Here is a 14,078-nt window from a genome sequence, read left to right as displayed (position 1 = left end):
GATCAGATTTAAACTGTAATCCTGCTGCATTCAACTCTGAATGATATTGAATATTTGAACAATTTAACAGGAGGGGGTATTTCACAAATATCCCCATCCTCAATGACGGAGGAATCCAGCACATTGGTGCAAAGATAAGGTCAAAAGATTTACGACGATCTACAACAACATCCAAGAGTAGTGTGGATGCTCCATTTCTGAGATGGTCCCCAGCATCATTAACCTCAGTCTTCAACCAATTTAATTCACTCCGCATGATATCAAGAAATGGCTGAAGGTATTGAATACAGTAAAAGCTATGACAATATTATAGTATTAGCACTAAAGATATGTTGCAGAATTAGCTGTGCTCCGAGCCAAGCAATTCCAGAGCAGCTTCAACACTGGTTTCTACCTGGCAATGTGAAAAATTGCCCAGTGTGTATGGCCTTTCCACAAAAAGCAGAACAACTTAAACCTGGCTAATGTCTATTCTGCCTACTCTTGATTTATCAACATTATGATGAAAGGGGTCATTGACGACAGTGCTATCAAGCAGCACTCACTCCAGTAATATCCTGGTAATCAAAACTCAGTTTTGGTTTTGCTTAGGCTGCTCAGCTCCTGATCTCATGACAGCCTTGGTTCCAGCATGGACAGAAGAACTATACTCCAGGGATGAGAGGAAAGTTTTTGACATCAGGGCAGCATTTTGCTGAGTTTGGCGTCAAGGATCCTAGCAGAGTTGATGGAATTGAGGGTGGGTGGGAAGATTCTCCATTGACTAGAGACAGGCCCAACAGAAAGGCAGATGGTTGTGGTCATTGGAGTTGATTCATATCAATCCCAGGACATCACTACTGGAGTTCCTTAGGATTGTGTCCTAGGACCAATTTTCTTCATTGGCTTCATCTTCATTTGATCTTCTTCCATCATAAGGTCAAAAATTAGAATGTTTGTAGCTGATCACACTGTTCGAATAAGATTTTTTGTGATTTTTCAGAGACACCAAGAAAAAACAAAAAGGAAAGGGAAAAAAAAACTAATTATGTCTCTGTGATTAATGCTAACAAAATTTGGTGGCTTGCCCTAGGATTTAAACCAAACATTTTCTGTGTTCCTAAGTTATTGATCAATAAATCAAGAGGTCATAAATGGAGGACTGAAAAGATTCCTTGATATTTGCGGCAGTGACTGGTAACTAAACCATGACTCCTATTGTAGCTCAAGCTCGGTAGTTGTTAACAATGAGAGAAATTGTGGTCTCAAAACTGATACAATAATCTGTAACCTTTAAAAATAAATGTACTGTTGAGATTCAAATAAACGAATTGACTTGTCCAAATAGCTGGTGTGCTGAATATGTTATAAGCAAAGCCTTTTGCACTATGCATTGGTGGTAGTCCTCACTTAACAACTGAGACATTTTCTGACAAGAATTTTGTGATGCCTGCTTCTACCAATGATGGTCAATGACATGATTCTGGCAAGTAATTAGGTGAGCACAACATGTCTGGAGCAGGTAGACCTTGCTCCTCCTGGCCCAAATGTAGAGCATTACCATTGTGCCATGAATCCTGATGTGTGGACCAGTAAGTTACTCCTGTGTCACATTCGTGCCTGGCATTTACATGTTGCAGAATTTTGGGCAATGGTGATCTGTCAACATTTTTTGGAGTGAGCATTAAAGCTTTATACCCTGATGCTTCATCAGTGTAGTCAACACAAATGCAATTATGCATCAGCTGTTTTTTCTTTGACCATCTAGGAAGTCTCAATGTAAACTGTTCTTGTGCCAGTGACCAACTTAAGTAAATACAGTTGCACACCTCCATTCCGACTTTGAACTGCTGACCTTCGCTTGCATTATCATTACAATTATATATCTGACATATTCTATATGCTCAAAAGGGGTATCCAGTACAACATGACTACTGACTACATAATCTATGGAAGATTAGCATGTGTACATAGCTTATTTTTAGGTATGAATAGAGGAACCATGCACATTTTCTTGTTTATTGGGAAGTGAGAATTTCTGTAGGGCCAGTAGACATTATCTGATTTTCTATTTTTGTGATTATCAACCCATTTTGTTTTATTTTCTGTTGATCTAATAATGATCTTTATAAATTGACTTTGAACACTGCAGAATGCACACATTTGATCCATGGGAATTTTCATTCTTTATATCTATGCTGACATGAAGCTCAATGCCATTATCATCCAGAGATAAGGGTTGCTGATGCAGATCTCTCTACTTGTTGGAGATGCCAGTGAGTTTAAGCAGCTTTTGCATTATGCAAAGACTGATTTTGGTGGCTCTTTAACTCCCACTGTACCGATGGCATGCAGCTGGGCTGCAACTGGAGTATGAACTCACTGGAATTAAGTTACAGATAACTTAGTGGGCTATGTATATTGGATGCTGGGCCACTAACGCGGATGTTGTGGAATGTAAGAGGAGATTAGCCACTTAAATTTTTAAGTCTGCTCTGTTACCACATCATTGGGATCTCTGTGTTTAATCTAATGTTTTGTGAGAATTTGTGCTATGAACTTTCACCTAGTGATAACTGAATTAATACGGTTTCAATTTAATTTCACTTAATATTCTTGTAGATGCAGGGTGGGCAGATTTTCATTCCGTTAGTCTAGACATGATTTGATCCCAGGTTCCAGAGGTGAAGGATCATTATTCAACCAGGCTATGTCATGCAATTCTCTAGCTATTTGATGGATCACTTTCAGATAGAAGTTTGGACTGGCCTGCTTATTCAGCTAACACAACGCGGGCTATGTTCAGCATAAACAAGTCTCGGAAATTGCGCAAGACCTTTCATTTCTGGGCATGCATGTCTGTCTTAGACTATTGGAATTTAGATTCTGTTTAATTGTTAGCAAAATGGATTTCTGAATTGTAGCAAGCAGCTGCCTCTATGAACTACTAAGCCCTTACACTGAGGAAAGCCCCTACTTGGATCGAGTTCAGGAATGCATTTTCCAGTTGTTTTTTTGGTTTGAATCCTATTTCGTTTTATTTAACTTTATTCAATACTCTTGAGAAAGTAAAGAAACTGAATTCACCCTCTTGTTTCTCCTTGGGGCTCTGTTCAGGGTTAGTAAAGATACACCATGCATTGGTTATAACTATATTTTTTTGAAATATGAAGCTCCAATGTTTCAGTTCTGGTTCCCTTGCACATTCCACAGGCCTTGATCTCTACCTTTCCATTGATAGAATTTGATTGTTCCACTGAGCTCACCGTCATCAACGATGGTACAAAAAAACTTAGATAAATCAATGCTTCTGGCACGTGAACCTTTTTGAAATTAGGCAAAATTTGAAATGTTTAACTGATGCTTTACAAAAACCTTACAGAAACCAGAGATGAACTGGGAGTTATGGGGCTGGGAGGGGCTCTGAACAGTTGCATAAGAAGAAACTGACAGTCCTGGGCTTCTTGAATAATTTCTTTTAACTCGATGTTTGGAATTCGGGCTCCGCCTTACTGCCCTTATGTATTTCATTGGAACTTCATGTGTGGTCTTACCAAAACAATGCTGTTTTAAAATGTTGATTTTTGCTTTGTAATTTACAAATACAGAAATGCAATTTAGCAAGTAATTTATTTGGTTGTTATAGTTGTATTGTTAATTAGCAAGTGTTAAATTTGTTCTAGTCCCACATTTTCAAAAAGATTTATTTCACTTATTTTTGCCACAGAATATATCAAGTTTCTTCCCTTTTTTTTGAAGCAGCTGATTCTCAGTCAGTCATTACAGTATGGAAAGAGGCTGTGGCATCTCCACATTATCCTTCTGCAGAAGAACTCCAGTCAGTCACTCCATACACTCCTTTATCTCACTATCCCTAAAGGTTTATTTTCCTCAACTACCTCTCCAGTTGCCTTTTAAAAACATTGCTTGTCTCTGCTTCCACCATGCCCTTAGGCAGCAGCTGTCAGCTTTTAAGGCAGTAATGAAGATGGCGATCAAATTTAAACTGGAGTCACTTGTTTTCCCCAGGACCTTTCATTAACTAAAATGTTTTTTTTTGAAAAAATAGATTCAGAATAGCTACAGTGGTGATTTACCTATGATTAAGAAACACTTACGAAGCTCTGATACTTGAACAAAACCAACCACAGTAAACTATCATTTATCGAAACAAATTTAAACTAGATAATTGATTCTGCATCAAAAATCTCAATCTACCTGTTTTACAGTTGGATTATAATTCACATTGGAAGATGAAAGGCTAGTCTGTCAGTTGGTTCGCTTGAAAAGACAATTTAGCTAGATTCAGGAGTACATGCTGGAGCATAGTTCAATTCCTAATATTAAACAACAGAACAGAGAAAAGAAAAATGGATTTGTAAGTAAGAAATGGAAGACCCTTGCTCTTTCCCTTTCTGCCTTCCTATGGACATGATGAGAACCTCAAACAGCAGCCTTTTAAAGTGGCTATGAGACAAGTCAAAGCAGACTTGATTGTGACCTCTTGTGAGTACAAAGTTAACAAGGAACTGATGACTGCTGCTCAGCAGCAAGCCACCTTCTTCAGATTATGTCCCAATCTGCAGGCACATGCACAAGAACAGTGATTAAAAGCCTGTTTCAACCCTACTGGAATATACTAGTGAGCCTGAATTCACTCATGTACCAGCCTTTTAAGTAAGCTGAGAATGTCACAGTTGAAGAATTATCCCCTAATTCATCTAATGTTGCAGGTAACGGATTTCTCCCACTTGAGTGCTGCAAATCTGTGAAAAGAAAGCAGAATTATTTTTCACCCTAAATTCTGGAATTCGTTCATAGTCGAAAGGAGTCAGAACTACAAAATTTTAAATCCATCTGCAATACATATCTCTTCAACTACCAACATTAGCATGCCAGTGACTCCACTGCAATGGCTATAATATTAAATTGTATCAAAAGGAGAGATAATGGTGGTAAGATGAAATTAATAACTGTTTACTTGAATGCGTGTGATATTTGGAACAAAATAGATTAATTAACTTCGCACAGGGTAATGAGAGTGATGTTATCGTCATTGCAGTAACATGGTTACAAGGTGATCAAAGATGGTAATTACATTTTCAGGAGCATGTGACTTTCCAAAAGGACATGCAGTAGGGAAAAGATGGTGGGGCAGAATTGGTGGTACAAAACCAAGAGTTTTCATAGCAAGAAATTCTCATAGCAAGGAAGATGTAGAATCCATATTCGTGGAGGTTAGAAATTAAAAGGATACTAGTAGGAGTAATCTATAGGTCCCCTAACAATAGCTATACAGTTGAAGAGAGAATAAATCAGGAAATAATGAGGGCATGTAACAAAGGTGGTGTATTAATCATGGTGACTTTAATCTTCTTGTAGATAGTTAGATTGGCAAATGAAACCATGTGCAAGAATTCCGAGTGAATTTGGGACAGTTTCCTCAAACAAGTTTTCATGGATCCAACAAGGGATCAGGTTAATTTAGATCTGATGATATGTAATGAGGCAGATTTAGTAAATAATGTTAAAGATACCCAAGGAAATAGTGACCATAACCACAAATTAGCACTCCGTTTGAGTGGGAGGAAATTGGATCAGAAACAACTATCCTAAGTTTAAATGAGAGAAACTCTGAAGGAATGAGTGCAGACCTGGCTGGAATGGATGTAGGAAAGAATATAGCAGCAATTATTGGTTGAGATCAATAGCAGATATTTAAGAAAATTGTTCATGGCTTACAGCAAAGGCATACTCCAGTGAGGAGAGAGCATGCAAGGAAGGGGAAAAGCTAACCAGGGGAGTTAGAGACCATCAGATTAGTAGGAAAAAAATGCAGTGTGACAAAGATGTAAAATGTAAGTCAATGAATTGTGCAAGTTTTAAAAACTAACAAAAGATGATCAAAAAATGGGAGAAAATAAACTTTGAATGTAAACTTGCAAGTAAAAATAGCAAGTATTTATTTAAACATAGAAGAAGGAAAAGAGAATCCAGAGTGAATATAGGACTTGTAGGTAATGAGGCCAGTAAACTAATGGGGAATCAGGAAAAGCAGAAGAGTTAACTAAATACTTTGTCAGTCTTGGCAGCAGGTGACACTAACAATAATCCCCAAATCACTAAATATTCAAGGGGCAAAAGAACAAGAAATAAATATATTAATCTCAGTAGAGAAATTGTGCTAGGGAAATGACTAGGGCTAAAGACTGAGAGGCCCCTTCACCCTGATGGAATGGATTCTAGTATATTAAAGGAATTAATTACAGAAATAATGGAGGCACTGATAGTAATCTTCCAAGAGTCTGTAGAATTTTGGGAAGGTCCCAATGGATTGGAAAACTGCCAGAGAAACACCTTTTATTGAAAAGAAACTGAGAATGAAAAACAGGTAACTATAAGCTCGATAGCTTAACTTCCGTTATTGGGAAAATGTTAGAGTATTGTATAGGGTGCTGCCTGACCTGCTACGCTTTTCCAGCAACACATTTTTCAGCTCTGATCTCAAGCATCTGCAGTCCTTACTTTCTCCTATTATACAGGGTGCAAGAGCAGAGCATTTAGAAATACATAATATGATCAAACTGAGTCGGCATGTCTTTGTGAAGGGAAATCATGTCTGACAAGTTTACCAGAATTCTTTGAAGATAATAAATAGAATAAATAAATGGGAAGCAGTGGATGTAATATATTTGGATTTTCGGAATGTATTTGGTAAGATACCACACACTGGCTACTTAATAAGATAACCACCAATGATATTGAAGTAGTATATTCATATAGATGGAATATTGGCTGACTGATAAAACAGAGTTGAGATGGGCGGAGTGGGGGGAACATGCACATTTTGGCTGGCAACCTGTAACTGGTGAAGTCCCACAGGGATCAGTGACGGAATCATAATTATTAATAACATACATTAATGACTTGGATGAAGAAAGTGAATATACAGTACCTAAGTTTGTAGGTGCCACAAAAATAAATAGTAAGGTAAGTCGTGAGGATGACAGTGCCAACAGAGGGATATAGACAGGTTAAGAGAATGGGCAAGGACTTGGCAAGACCGAACATTGTATAGTGAAATGTGAGGTAATGTCCTTTTTCAGGAAGAGTAGAGAAGCTGAGTATTATTTAAATGGGGAAAGACTTCAAATGGGATGGCACGGTGTTTTGGACTGTTGCGAATATTCGCTCGGCTGAGACCAGATATGGAGGGACTGTCTTACGAGGAGAGGAATAGAAGATCGGGACTGTACTCATTAGAATATAGCGATGAGAAGTCACGTTATCAGAACTTGGCAGGATAGATGCAGAGAGGTTGTTTCCCCTGATAGGAGACTCTAGAACAAGAGGCCATAGTCTCAGGATAAGGTCAGAAATCACACGACACCAGATTATAGTCCAAAAGGTTCATCTGAAATCACAAGTTTTCGAAGTGCTGTTCCTGTCACTTAAAACAGACTAGTTGGAATTTTCTCTCTGAGGTTAGTGAATCTGTGGTATTCTTTCCCACAGAGGACTGTTGAAGCTGGGTAATTGTGTATTCAAGGCTGAGATTGACCAATATTTAATCAGCAAAGGAATCAAGGGTTGTGGGGAAATGGCAGAGAAGTGGTCTTGAGGATTACTAGATCAACTATGATCTCATTTAATGGCAGAGTGGATTCAATGGGCCGAATGGCCACCTGCTGCTGAGTCTCATGGTCGAACTATTCAGTCTTCATGAACAATTCAGAGACTCATCCATATTTCTGAATTTTCAAATGTTTTTTGGACTTGCATGCTATTTCTGATCAAAATAGATGTTATATATGATTCTTCTTGCTCTTAGTAATTCATAATTTCACTCACTGTTAATCAAGGAAGTCTTGTTACATGGGCTTCTATTGTAACATAAGGGTCTTCAAGAAATGTATCCATAATGGAAGAGATCTTTTTTGAATTAATCTTGTTGCACTCCAATTGAACGAGTGTAAATGAAGAAGAAAGGCCAGTTTGTTCCTCCACACCCACAAGCTTAATAATTTGGGGTATCCCATCTACAACTGTAACTAATAGGGAAACTTGACCCAGGGTCTAGCTGGATCATTTTCATTCAAAAACATCTTGTAATTGACTTTGTTTGAGCTAGTTAATTATAGCTTTTGTTGAAATATATCTGCATGCTAAAAACAAAAAAATACATTTGTTGTTACCAGTGGGGAGCTGAATCTCAACACCTCCATACCTGGGCATAAGACCAATCATTATCATTTGCTGTATTATGTAGTTCTTTCTTGCATTGCCCCTGCATTTTGTGTCTAAAATCCGAATTGAAAAGCGAGAAACAGCTTGAAAAAAGGACACCATTTTAGATAGAATGAGTGTGCTGATTGTTTAAGCCATATTGGCATGAAGAGCAGCAAAAATGGTGCAATGTGTGTACAAATCCCATGTGTCTATGTAAAGATTAAGGGCCGTGTTTTATGCATGTAGCTTCTAGCATACGCAAATGCATTACCCTGCAGGCATGGCCGATGATCTTGAATTGGTTTTTGGTGTAACTCTTAGCTTAGTGCCAATTCATTACTAAATAATTTCCAGTAGCAGAATCACATCTAACGGTGGAGATACTTTTCTGCGGCTTGGAAGCATGAATCATTTGAGCATAATTGGCCTACTGCTAGCAGCAAATGGTCAACAGGATGAGTTGTTTGAGATGGTTTGCTAGTAGTTGGGACAAGTGCTACAGTTTTTTTTTTATTTAAGGGACATGGACATCACTGACTAGGCCAACATTTATTGCCCATCCCCAAATTGCTCAAAGGGCAGTTAAGAATCAACCACAATGCTGTGGGTTTGAAGTCACATGTAGGCCAGATCAGGCACCAACACTGGAGCTTTTTTATATTATCCATTTGTATGGTCGGCAAAGTGTCTTCTGCCTTAGCAGCAGCATCCTGCTTATGGAGAAAACCACTCGTGGATTTACTGCAAAGTAGGAGCATGAGACAGCTAACCTCACTTGTCATTTAAATTTTGTTTAGTTCTCTGCAACTAATTTGTTTGGCCAAGCATTTGGTCATCTACTCTAGTGTCTCCTCATATGCCTCAGTGTCATGTTTTGTTTTAAAATGTGCCTGTAATGTGCTTTGGATATTTCATTACATTACAGACACTATATAAATAGAAATTCTTTATAGCCACCATGTTCAAGTGTCCTTGCATGATGTTTATTTTCTTCCAGACTAGCTGCAGCTACTTTTTGAAATAACAGAAAATTTCCTGTTATGAATACATTCACTATTTTGATTTTAACATTCCAACGAAAGCATTTATAGAGTAGACAGGAATGAAACAATGAGATGAAGGATTACAGTGAGGTTCCCGTCTTTAGCATTTGACAACAGTTTGTGGATCGCTGAATTGTTTGAGTTTTAATGTCCTGCTGGATTCTTTAACTTTTGAAGCAGTATACAATTTACCTAAATGTCTATGATGAAGCTTCCTTTATTACCTTTGATAATTGACAAGTTATTTTTCTATCACAGGAGCTAAAAATCACAGGAGGGATATGAGAGGAACGTGTTGTTTGTGCTTTCACAGGGTCTGGATATTGCTGGCAAAGTCAGCATTTTCTGCCAGTCCTTAATTGGCTTGTAAAAGGTTGTAGTGCATCACAGTCATAAATGGCTACAGTGTATGGGGTGTAGGTACACCCACAATCCCGTTAGTTGTAGAATTTTGACTGAGCAACAAGAATCATATGTGATATAATTCAGGATGGTGTGTGTTTTGAAGAGCAACTTACGGTTTGTGGTCTTCCTACACATCTGCTCTTGTCTTTCTAGATGGTAGAGATCATGGTTTTGGTGCTGCTGCCAAAGGAGTCTTGCTGCAGTGCATCTTGTACATGGTACACAACTGTTCCCACTCTATCCCTCCGAAAGAACTTTGAATGCTGAAAATCAGAAACAAAAACAGGAAGTTGCTGGAAAAGACCAGCAGGTCTGGCAGCATCTGTAACAAGACAAAAAATGATTCGGGTCCGGGGTCCCTCAGAACTGTTGGTAGCTGGTCGGGTCACTGGCCCCAAAACATTATTTCTGATTTCTTGCCACAGGTGCTGCCAGACCTGCTGAGCTTTTCCAGCAACTTTGTTTTGGTTCCTGAATTTCAGCATTCAAAATTCTTTCGGTGAGATATAGTGGGAACAGTTGTGTATCATGTACAGGATACACTGCAGCAAGATTCCTTTGGCAGCAGCACCAAAACCATGATCTCTACCATCTAGAAAGACAAGGGTAGCAGATGCTTAGAAAGACCACGAACTGTAAGTTGCTCTTCAAAACACACACCATCCTGAATTATATCACAGATGATTCTTGTTGCTAGATCAAATTTCTACAGCTAACAGGATTGTGGGTGTATCTACACTCCATACACTGCAGCCATTTATGATGGTGATGCACTTCATTACAAGCCAATTAAGGACTAGCAGAAACTGCTGACCGAGCTAGCAACATCCAGATCCTGTGAATGCACAAACAAAATGTTCCCCTCATACCCCTCCTGTGATTTTTAGCTTCTGTGATAGAAAAATAATTTTTCAATTATCTGTAACCATTATCAATAACCATTTCTGTTTTTGTTCTCACTATACATTGGTGGTGGAGGGAGAAAATACTTAAAGTGGTGGATGACATGTCAATCAAGTGGCCTGCTTAGTCCTGAAAGGTATTGAGCTACTTAAGTGTTAGAGGTGTATTCATTCAAGCAAAAGGGAACTATTCCATCAACTCCTGACCTGTTCCCTGTAGATAGTAAATTAGCTTTGGGAGTCAGGAGGTGGGTTACTCACCATCGAATTCCCAGCCTCTGACCTGCTCTTATAGCTGCAATATTTATATGGCTGATCCAGTTTAGTTTCTGGTCCATGGTGACCCCAGGATGTTGACAGTGAGAGACTGAATGATGGCAGTGCCATTTTGTGTTTAGCGAATGTAGTTAGATTTTGTCTTGTTACAGTCATTGCCTGGCATTTGTGTGTCGTGAATGTTGCATGCTATCAGCCTGAGTTGATTAATCAATCAGTAAGTGTAGGGAAGTCTGTAGAGTGAGACCAAAGGAAAGTGATGTTTTAGCTATTCTTTTAAAAAAAATTGTTTCCTCCTATCCAGACTCAGAATAGTTGGCCTGGGGGCATGACCTAATTGAACTGCAGCCTTAGTTCCTTATGGCTGTTATGAGAGCAGCTCTTTTCATTTCTTGCATATTTTTGGGCGACAGGAAGGGTTTGCGTTTACAAAATTTTTCACGGTGATGTTTTTTTTACATCTTTTCCGGGCATTGTTTCCTTGCTGTTTCTATCTCAGTTCCTGTATTATAATTGGATTTTTTTTCAAAAGCGGCTGTAAAACAAACATTATCTGATTTGGAACTGAATGTGATGAAAGGGTGAGATGAAGTCAATTTAAAAAGGAGCGAGGGAAACTCTCTTTTGTTGTAGACACAATGATTGGCTATAACAAGCTTGCAAAAAAAATTGATTGTTCGGTAAGTTTTCCGTTTACTGTCCTGTGTTGTCCAACTGAAAAGACCAGCATCTGGTTTGACTTGTTCCAATGTTATTTTGCTGTTTTAAATATCTCTGTTCACAGCCAGCAGCTTTCCGGCAATGTCCTTTTACGACTTACTGTTGTATCTTATATCTCTAGTTGGAAACTTCACCAGTAGAATATAGTTGCCATAAGGGCAGCAATTTCATGAAATTGCAGTGAGTCTATGAGAAAGAAAATGACCCATAAGTTTTGACAGACTGAGTGAGTGAGTTTCCTGAGCAGGCATCAAGGAACAGGCTGGAGTCTTGTGAGAATCTGTTGCAGTGCCACTAGAATCGGGACGACACCAGAGAATTCTATATTAGTGAGTATTAATTGACAGTGAAGGTATTGACACAAAGCGTCATGAGTTATTATCTGAAATTTAGCTACCCTGTACTCAATTTTTGAAATGAGCATTTTAAAATATTGTTTTAATATTAATTTGATGTAGTTGAGAAACAATTGATGAAGCATTTTTAATGGATTATTTACTTGAAGTGATTTAAGTTAAACCAAGTATTTATCGTTAGGATATTTAGTAAAATGTTGGACATATTTTAAAATACTTTTCTGTAAATTGTTGAAAAAAATCTAACCGTGCAGTTGGTTATGTTGAAATGTCTGTGGCTACAAGTGTACCACTGGTAACATTAATTTGGGAGCAATTTGAAATGATAAATTAAGTGTGTCACCCAAGAATGTTTCACAATATTAAAGTCGCTTAACTCAATTGTGGTTTCTTTTATCTGATTCAGTATATTGGCAACAGAACATTTGTATTTATGTGGTATCCTGCCACCTTTTTCAGAAATTAATCAAGTGCTTCACGTACAGTGAATTATTTTTAAATACAATAGCTGATGTGGACAAATATAACAGCCAGATGTCCCATTACAGTTAGAGTAGTCAAAATTCACAGCGTAATGTGAAGAGCGACGTTAATAATGAGTGTATTAAAATCTTATAAATGCTCATCCAAAAGTGGTCTGGTCAAGTCATAGAGCACAACATTCATCTTGTTGATCCTGCAAGTTACGTTTTGGTGTGTTTTATTTTTCAGTAGAAGGTTGTTGTGTATCTTTTCTTTGAGAACAGAATTGTTTGGTCTGTATTGTTTTTTAATTTTTTTTTTCTTGAGCAATATAGACTGGAATTACTTTTTGTGATACTAGCAATTGAAAGCTGTTGAAAATATTTTTCTCTCTGTTATCATAATAGTATGTATTATCTCATTATGATTGGTTAATTTTGTGATTAAAATAGCAAAAGCTAGTGTTGCGAAGAACGAGATATGAGATTCCAAAAGCTTTGAAACCCAAAATGTGCACCAGTGTCATTTTAAGCAAGAAAACGTGTTATTCTTACCTAGTTTGGCTAATGCATAACTCCATACCCAAAACAATGTAACTGCATAACTGCACTCCGAAGTAACCTGTATAGTTAAAAGGTTCTGTTAAACTGTTCAGTGTTTCAAGAAGGTGACCCATCATAAGTTACTCAAGGCAAGTAAAGATGATAGAGTTTTTTGAAGAAATAACAAAGAGGATTGATGAGGGCAGAGCGGTAGATGTTATCTATATGGACTTCAGTAAGGCGTTTGACCAGGTTCCCATGGGAGCCTGGTTAGCAAGGTTAGATCTCACGGAATACAGGGAGAACTAGCCATTTGGATACAGAACTGGCTGCAAAGGTAGAAGGCAGAGGGTGGTGGTGGAGGGTTGTCTTTCAGACTGAAGGCCTGTAGTGGAGTGCCACAAGGGTCAATGCTGGGTCCACTAATTTTTGTCATTTTATATAAATAATTTAGATGTGAGCATAAGAGGTATAGTTAGTAGGTTTGCAGATGACACCAAAATTGGAGGTGTAGTGGACAGCAAAGAAGGTTACCTCGGATTGCAACAGGATCTGGACCAGATGGGCCAATGGGCTAAGAAATGGCAGGTGGAGTTTAATTCTGATAAATGCGAGGTGCTACATTTTGGGAAAGCAAATCTGAGCAGGACTCTTACACTTAATAGTAAGATCCTCGGGAGTGTTGCTGAACAAAGAGACCTTGGAATGCAGATTCATAGCTCCTTGAAAGTGGAGTCACAGGTAGATAGGATAGTGAAGAAGGCGTTTGGTAAGCTTTCCTTTATTGGTCAGAGTATTGAGTACAGGAGTTGGGAGGTCATGTTGTGGCTGTACAGGACATTGGTTAGGCCCCTGTTGGAATATAGCATGCAATTCTGGTCTCCTTTCTATTGGAAAGATGTCGTGAAACTTGAAAGGGTTCAGAAAAGGTTTACAAGGATGTTGCTACGGTTGGAGGATTTGAGCTATAGGGAGAGGCTGAACAGGATGGGGCTGTTTTCCCTGGTGCGTCAGAGGCTGAGGGGTGACCTTGTAAAGCTTTACAGAATTGAGGGGCATGGATAGGATAAATAGACCAAGTCTTTTCCTTGGGGTGTGGGAGTCCAGAATTAGAGGGCGTAGGTTTAAGGTGAGAGGGAAAAGATATAAAGGAGACCTAAGGGG

The 14,078-nt window shown here is 38.4% G+C and overlaps 1 protein-coding gene across 6 annotated transcripts in view; it reads left to right on the top strand.

Annotated features, from left to right (window-relative positions):
- Positions 1-14,078, top strand: part of LOC140495879 (protein Shroom4-like) — a 154,971-nt gene that overhangs the window by 60,362 nt on the left and 80,531 nt on the right. The window contains exon 1 of one of the 6 annotated variants that reach the window (XM_072595103.1): positions 11,400-11,514. The exons of 4 other annotated variants lie outside the window; for them this stretch is intronic. The gene's annotated coding sequence lies outside the window, so the exon portion shown is untranslated. Of the gene's footprint in view, positions 1-11,399; positions 11,515-11,686; positions 11,884-14,078 lie in introns of those variants that run through there. One more of the 6 variants, XM_072595102.1, reaches the window with a different exon arrangement.

This window comes from Chiloscyllium punctatum, chromosome 25 (genome assembly GCF_047496795.1).
Source record: "Chiloscyllium punctatum isolate Juve2018m chromosome 25, sChiPun1.3, whole genome shotgun sequence".
In the NCBI taxonomy this organism is placed as follows: domain Eukaryota; kingdom Metazoa; phylum Chordata; class Chondrichthyes; order Orectolobiformes; family Hemiscylliidae; genus Chiloscyllium; species Chiloscyllium punctatum.
This window is presented reverse-complemented; position numbering and strand designations above follow the sequence as displayed.